This window comes from Arachis ipaensis, chromosome B03 (genome assembly GCF_000816755.2).
Source record: "Arachis ipaensis cultivar K30076 chromosome B03, Araip1.1, whole genome shotgun sequence".
NCBI lineage: Eukaryota > Viridiplantae > Streptophyta > Magnoliopsida > Fabales > Fabaceae > Arachis > Arachis ipaensis.
This window is the reverse complement of record NC_029787.2, coordinates 123,940,354-123,949,367: the sequence shown is the minus strand read 5'-3', so window position 1 is coordinate 123,949,367 and position 9,014 is coordinate 123,940,354.

Genomic DNA, 9,014 nt, shown 5'->3' with positions numbered 1-9,014 from the left:
TGGTGTACGATCTCAGTTAGATTTTGATTTTGGATGATCTGGTTATTCACTGGACAAATTAATTATCATTGTACAAAAGGCCTCGACCACAAGATTGAGGTTTTTAGATTAGCTTTTTTATTTGGACATTGGGCTTTGAGTCTAACTTTGTCTTAGCATTTGTCCAATTTATTTTTGGGGAGAGCAGGTATATTTTTTTTCCTCTAACCCATCTTGTTTCCTATTTGGTAACTTGGGCTATATACTATAAAAATGGGCTAAAGATTATTTCAATATTGAAAACACTTAAATACAATAGCAGTATAAACCTGTACTATGCAGTTGAGGCATAACTCTACAGATAAATTATATGCCCCTTAATCTGTTATATTTGAATTTAAACTTTGGTGAATACGTCAAATATTGAATATCAATTCTTTAGTGTTATATGAATGAATGTATAATGTGAGTATGTTGTGATGTTGTAATATTTAAGATTGAAGATTGTCCAATTCATCTAATTTTAAAAAAAAAAAGCATGTACTATGTGTAGATAAATTATTTCATTTTTCATTTTCTTTTTTCAAAGAAAAAAAAAGACAGAAGAAGAAGGAAAAAAAAATGTTCGGTTGGATTTGTAAACAATTAGCTCACCAGTCACCAATAACACAGTTAACTTCAAGCTCCAATTAGTGCTAATTGCAGCAAAATAACCGTAGGATACTTTCAAGCTCAATGAACAAATTAAATACACTTCATAACGTATCTCAAGCTTGCTTAATGAACAATTACAAATATATTTATAGATCATTTATCAAATAATTGAATCTCTCAAACACTAGGGAGCATATTATAACATAAAAACATAAATGATATGTTTGAATGAAGCGATTTACAAGTTCAAATAAATAACAAAAAAAAAGAAAAAAAAAATCTGGATCATGATAATAATGGTGTAGATCCAGTTTATAAAACCGTTGAAATTCTTAATTTATAGAAATATAATTTAATTTACAACCTTTAAGATATATAGATTTGTACATATATACCCTCAGATCCTTTAATTTGGTACTTGATAAGAAGGAAAAGGGAATACAAGTTGTCCTTCTTAGATAGTCAAAATTAATTAAACAAAAGTTTAATTACAGTATCACAAGGAATTGAAGCTAACAAGGAATATGTATATATAAGTAGTACTAATTAATTAATAATCCCACCTCTAAAATCTTGGAAGACATGGGAAAGCCTTCTAGCTTCCTCATCAAAATTCTGAGCGTAGCTGATAGGATCATACTGAAACGACAGAGCTTTATTGTTATTATTATTATTATTGGATCCACATCCACTAATGCACATGCTTGTCTTCTTGCTCTCCTTCATGAACCTCCTAAGGATTCTCCTCCACCTTCTTCCTCTAATCTTGTTGCTGGTTGTTTTGTTGCTTTTATGGTGGATTCTTGAGTACTGAAATTCATCGTGCACTGGAAAACATGCCGGTGACAACATGCACCCTAAGTACGAACCTCTCTTTGATGCTATGACATCCTTTTCCATTTTAGCTTTCTCTTATGTTTTTTGTTCGAAATTATTCACTCTTTGTTTTTAAGGTGGGTTTATATGTATGATTTTTTTTATTCCATCTTCTCTTTTTTTTTTTTTTAGTTTCTTATTGAATTGGACTGAGGATTAATTTATTACCATTTATATTTAGATTCTTAGTACTATACATATGTATTAGTTAGAAATAAATAACTATTTTATGAAGCTTTTTTTCTTTTTCATAATCTGAACATTGAACATGTATTAATTGTTTGCCATATTCGGATATTTTGTCTCGTTAATTAAAAACAATAGTTTGTCACTTGACACTTTTGTGGTTAAAATTAAGCTTATAATAATAACAAACTCAAGTATTTAGGACCATATTCATCTTATATGTATGTATGGACCACACTAAAATAAATGAGGGACAAGGGTCCTGCCAGTCTCACTTGCCCATGTGTTATGTACTTATGCATATTTCGTTATGATTGAGTAGTCAATTATTGATAATTTATATGTGAAGGCATCTAAGATCGCGAGAAAAAAAATATGGTACAGCCAATAATGATGAGTTATTCACGTCAATCTACCACTTCATTATTTATTAAACAGAGAATAAATATAGACAACTCAAGGATTCTCTCAATAGGAGAGCTTCTCTTCTCTCATTAGGAGAATTTTCTGTAAACTTTTAGGTTCTTCTTTAATAGAGAGTCTTTCTTCTCTCAATACACACAGTCATATCCTCACAAATATAGCATTAAATCTGAACCTTCTACAACGCTGAGAAACCTGAAATAGACAGTCATTTTACTCAAAAAATCACAATATGAACAGCATTGAAAGAAAAGTCATCAAGTTCAACAAACCTAGAGAGCTAGGGTACAAGAAAAATTGCTTAAATGTAGTAAGGAAGGTAATAAGTGAGAAAGAGATAAATTTCAAAACATACAAGAATGCGCTACTGAAAATGTAGGAAAACCCACAAGAAGTGGCAGTTATTGATATTGGATCAAAAAAGTTGTTATTCAGTTTCAAGGACAGGAAGAGAGGACTGCAGATTATGCAGAATGGCCCTTGGAATGTCAAAGGAAACATGGTCAACCTCAGATTATGGAGGGAGGGGGAATCGGTGTTTGAAGTGGATCATGACTTCATGGAATTTTGGATCCAAGTGCATGGTATCCCACATGACCTCATGGAAAAGGAGACAGACATTGTTATCGGAGAGATGCTGGGGGTTTTGGCTGAGGCAGAAGATCCAAAAGTCGATGGCGTTCTTAGGAGATCATATCTGAGGATAAGGGTTAGCATCAACATAACCAAGGCTCTGCCAACAGGATTCTAGCTCGACAGAGAGAAAATGCCACCACTGTGGGTCTTCTTCAAGTATGAAAGGCTACCAGATAGCTACTGTTTCAATTGTGGTATATTAGGACACGAGAAGAAATCGTGCAAAAACCCAACAGCAATGGCTTGCTGGGACCCATCCAAGAAGAAGTACTCACCAGGATTGGGAGTAACCCAATTTAGACCAAGTCCAACCATGAGAGGAGGAACTTCAAAACAATAGGGAGGGAAGGAGGCAGAGGAGGAACAGGCGTGTGAGCAAATGGGCCCTAGACGGGAGAGTGGTGATGAACAAAGCTCTGAGGAGAGTAGGATAAGGGCTAAGCAGGCACCGCAGCAGAAAATCAGGGAAGAAAGCGTATAGGAAAACCAAACAAGGAGAGAGGAAGAAATGGCAGAAGCAGGAGAGCAGGTAGAGGGAGTATCGAAAATCCCCGAATTTCAGGATGATAGGGATATGCTGTTTGACCTAGGAGCAGCGTTTAAATTTAAAAATCTTATTATGGATATAAGAGAAAGAAAGAATGAATGAGCCAGCAACACAAAGGCCCAGAAGGGACATAAGGGGAAAGAGGCCCAGAAGTCAAGTGGAAATGGACTAAGGAAGGATTTTGGGTCCATCCTAGACTTAAATCCTTTGAAAGCAGAGAATATTGAAGGGAGTGGGCTGAATAAAAACCCAAGAGAAGAAATGGAGGTGAACAGCTACAAAATTGAAAACTGGAAGTTGGGCCAGGAGAATAAAAGAGAAAAAAAATCATAGGTCAGGAATTAAAAAGACTCATGTTAGGAAGGAAGAAGGATGAGCAGGTTAGTAAAGGTAGAATGGAGAGTATGAATCACCAGGAAGTGAGGAGAAGAGGAATGCAAAATGATGAACTGAGCAAGCCATCTAAGGAGGCAAAGAACAGAGAGCTGGATTTGGTTAGTCAACATGTTAATCAGGGTGAAAATGTCTACTTTGTGGAATTAGCAAGTGATGAAGATGAAGACAAAGCAGTTGAAGAACAAGCTGAGTGGAAAGCACAGTTAGCCAAGAAATTGGAATTGAAGTTGAGTCTGAAAAGGAAAAGAGAGAACTGGTAGGTGCCAATGCTCACATACAAGGACAGGAAGGAGGAACAAGAGGACAAGGAGCTCAAGGAAATGAAGAATGGCAATACAGCTGTGGATACAGGGGAGTTTGAGTTAGCTATGCATGTGTCTAGGCAGAGTAGGGGAACACATATGGCTGAGGAGGCGGGCCTTAACATGCCCCAACCTCAGCCATGAGTATTATAAGTTAGAATTGTCGGGGAATAGCGGCTGCCCCGACAATTTCTGAGTTATATGAGATATGTAAAAAAGTAAGGCCGCTAATAGTGTTTTTAATGGAAACTAGGGCTAGAAAGGAAAAAATGGATAGGGTTAGAAGAAAGCTTAAGTTTGACTATATGTTTTGCGTGGAACCCCGGGGCTTGTCCGGCGGTCTAAGTTTGTTATGGAAATCTAATACTAATATTAATGTTTATGAGTTGTGTGATAATTACATTAAAGCAAATATTAACATTAACAATGATTTGAATTGGCAGGGTATTTTCGTGTATGGGAATCCAGTTTTTCAAAAGCGAAGGAGACTATGGCATGAGCTTACGGTAAGCAACATGAGTAAGGAAGTACCTCAAGCTTATTTGGGGGATTTCAATGATATTTTAAATCAATATGAGAAGGTAGGCATTCATCCACAACCTAGAATTTATTTAGAAACGTTTAGAAGGTTTGTAGATGATAATGATTTAATAGATATTGATCTTAAAGGCAATAAGTACACATGGTTTAGTAATCCAAGAAATAATGTTATCACTAGGAAAAGACTAGATAGAGTGTTAGTGAATTGGAAGTGGTTGCAAATATATCAGAATGTCAATTTAAGAGCCTCTCCAGCCGTTACTTCGGATCATTGTGCTTTAATTCTGGATACACAGCAGCGAGTTCGGATAAAAAAGGATTTCAAGTTCGAGGCCTATTGGGTAGAACATGAGGAGTGTAAAGAGGTCATCCAAAGGAGCTGGAAATGGGAAGATGGTAGTAGAAACTGTTGGAATCAATTCACAAAAAAGAGGAACAGATGCATTAGGGAGTTAATGGAATGGAGCAGTAGGAAGTTCAAAAGAGCAGATAAAAAGATAGAAAGGAAGAAAATAGAACTACATCAAATTCAAGAGGCAGGTATGACAGAAGAGGAGCAAAGAAGGGAGAGAGAATTAAAGAAGCAAATATCAGAGCTATGAAAACAAGAAGAGAAATATTGGGGGCAAAGATCAAGGCTAAAATAGTTAAAGTGGGGCGATAAAAATACAGCCTTCTTTCATGCGACAACTATTCAGAGAAGAATTAGGAATAGAATTGACAAATTGAGAGATGAGACAGGACAGTGGATTATAGGGGAAGCAAATATCATGAGATTGGTAGAAAGACATTTCACTAAGCTGTTTACGTCGGAAGGAAATAGGAACCTGGAGGAGTGTGTAACAGAAATTCCTAAGAGAGTCACAAGAGAGATGAATGAGGAGTTAATGGCGAACATCACTGATGAGGAAATAAAGGAAGCGGTGTTTATCATGGGATGCTTAAAAGCTCCAGGCCCAGATGGACTAAATGAATTATTTTTCAACAACACTGGGATATTTTGATAAAGCAGTGTGTGGAGTAGTCAAACAGATTTTTAGGGAAGGCAGCGTACCGGAGGACTTGGGAGAAACAACTGTTGTGTTGATTCCTAAAACGAGTCAACTAGAAAGCCTGAATCAACTTAGACCCATAAGCTGTTGCAACTTCGTGTACAAGATAGTGACGAGGGTCTTGGTGGGGAGGTTAAGGAGAGTTTTAGATGCTATTATATCTCCAGTCCAAAGTGCCTTTCTAAAAAGAAGACTTATACAGGACAATATAGTAATTGTGCAGGAAGCTTTTCATAAGTTAAACCAAAAAGGAAATCATGAAAGCAATGACATAGCCATCAAATTGGATATGAACAAGGCATATGACAGGCTGGAATGGAATTTTCTACAAAGGGTAATGGAAGAGTTTGGTTTTAGCAAAGATTGGGTCAAATTGATGATGAGTTGTGTGAAGAGTGCGAGTTATAGATTCAAAATAAATGGCAAGCTATCAACCAAGATCATTCCACAGAGAGGTCTCAGACAGGGAGATCCCCTATCGCCCTATTTATTTATTTTGGCTGCTGAGAGTTTTACTATTCTCATGGATAAGGCGAGGAAGGAAAATCTTATATCTGGAATTAGGCTTGCTCCAACAGCACCGGTCATTACTCATCTACTTTTTGCTGATGATTGTATTATTTTTGAAGGGGCACAAGAAGATGAGATTTATCAACTTATCCAAATTATAAATAAATATACAGAGGCATTAGGACAGAGAATTAACACTGACAAGTCCGGGCTGATATTTGGAAGGCAGGTATCAATACAAAGGAGGGTGAACATTGAGGAGATCACTGGAATGGCATCATGGGATGATCTGAGAAGATATCTAGGGCTACCAGCAAGATAGGGAAGATCCAAGAATAAGGCATTGGAGTGGATACAGGAGAAGATGCTGGACAAGTGCAAGGATGGAAAGAGAAGCTATTAAATCAAGCCGGAAATGAGGTTTTGATAAAAGCAGTAATACAGGCGATTCCTGTCTATGCTATGAATATCATTAAATTTCCCAAATCCTTTTGTAAGAGAATTGAAGCAGCAATAGCCAGATTCTGGTGGAGAAGCAATGGTAAGGAAAGAAGCATTCACTGGAAGAGTTGGGTAAAAATGACAAGGAGCAAAATAAATGGAGGTTTGGGATTCAAGGATTTAGAATGCCAGAACATAGCACACCTAGCTAAACAAGCTTGGAGGTTGTTAAAAGAGGAGGATGCTATATGGGTTCAGACTCTAAAGGCCATTTATTACCCGAATTGCAGCCTATGGGAGGTGGGAGTAGGTAGGAACGCTTCATGGATATGGGAGAGCTTGCTAGAGGGAAGGGATTTCCTTAGAAGGAAAGGAAGTTGGAGTATAGGGAATGGAGCGGAGGTAGATATTTGGGAAGACAATTGGGCGCTAGGGATAGGAAAATTGGGAAGAGGCGGAGCAATAGGTATTAGAAAAGTGAGTGAGCTGATTAGAGAAGGGGAGGGTTGGGATAGGAACAAGATTAAAGAAATATTTCATGGAAGTGTAGCTGAACTAATAACTAAGACTCCTATTAGCCTGATCAACAAGAAGGATCACTTTGTTTGGCAGCACAGAAAGGATGGACAGTACACTGTGAGAACCGGTTATCATGTCGCTAAGGAGGAGAAGGATTCGAAGGAAGAGGGAAGAATCTGCAAGGCTTCGACTAGTCAGGATTGGAGGGAGATCTGGGAAGCTATTTGGAGATTACCGGTGCCTCAAAAAGTTAGAATGTTTCTATGGAAAACAGTGCATAGAATTTTGCCAGTAAACACGAATCTGCACCAGCGGAGAATTACAATGACGCCCACATGCAGCATATGCCAGAAAGAGAATGAAACAATTGAACATGCGCTATTATTGTGTCCGTGGACTAGAGCAGTGTGGTTCGAATCCAGTATTCAAATTGTTCCTACGGCCTATAATGTAAGATCTTTTAGAGAATGGATAATGGATAAAATCAAAAGAATAAAGACTGAATCAGGGAGTGAACAAGAGAAAACTTTATGCAAGCTAGGATGTGTTTGTTGGTGCATATGGAAAGCAAGGAACCATCATATATTCCAGCAAACAGAAATCATCCCACAAAAGGTAATAACTCAATCAGAATATCTAACAGCAGAATTTCATAAGGCAACACAGGAATCCAGTAAAGCAAACATTCCAGATACAGGCAGGGGCGGTGTGAGAAAAAGAATTACCTGGAGACCGCCGCCAAAGAATAGGTTGAAAGTGAACACAGACGCAGCTTTCTACCAGGATACCGGTACAGCAGCTCTAGCAGCAAAAGTAAGGGACTGGCAAGGAAAAGTCATAACTGGGACAACAGCAACATTCAAGACAATATCACCATTAATTGCGGAAGCTCAAGCATACAGAGAAGCACTCGTACTTATTAAGAATCTTCAGATACCCAATTGCATAATTGAAACTGACAGCTTACCTCTGGTTCAGGCAATCAAGGCTAGAACGCTTATAGCGAAAGCAGATGCTATCATTCGAGATATTCTCCAACTGCTGGAAGAGGCTCCAGATGTGGGAGTTACCTGGACTCCAAGGGGTGGCAACAAATTAGCTCACCAACTGGCAGCGATGGCAGCGGGGAATAATCTTGGGAGACAATGGACAATGAACCCACCTACTCAATTAAGGAATACAATCAGATCAGAAGCAAGTCTCGCAACAATTCAGCATATTCAAGATATACAGAATCCAGCCAACAACAATTCCGATTCAATCACCCATCAAGAATTGCATCAAGAATTGCAAATTGAAGAGACGTTACCTGGAGGGGTGAAAACGGAAACCCGAGACAAGCCATCAGCGATAATCAAGGAGCACCATCGCCTCAAAGCAATGCACCTATCCACCAATGACAGCCACAAGATAGTCTCTGATAGAGCAGATAAGGACAGAGGAGGAGGCGCAGTCGATCGGGCAGAGATTCAGAAGGAGGTATGCCGGAGAGTGGGTAGCAATCTTCAACCCAAGGATCCGACGGATGTTGCAAGGCAGATCCGATTGAAGGCTAAGGATAGAGGAGCAGCGCGTGAAATGGGGTTTGGAAGGAGGCAAAGGGACGCAGATCAGGAGGAAAAACCCGTCGTGAGGCGCAGCAACGGCCTACTTCAGCACGAAACCTTCAAGATTAGAGACGATAGAGGCAATGGGAGAGGAAGAGCCCGGAATCATGAACATGCACAATCGCTGGAGGAGGAGAACACAACGCTGGATAGCTCGTAGTGAAGGAGGGAGAAGACCAGGCTGAGGCGTTGAGGGTCAGATTGTATCCGGGTCGGGCACGAGTTTGGGTGGGTTACGGGTCTCTTAGCTTCAGGTGCCTTGGGCCGGGTTGTTTGGCTGGTCCAAGGCCACGTCCAAAAAAAAAAAACAGAGAATAAATATCTCTATTTCTTTTATGAGTAATGC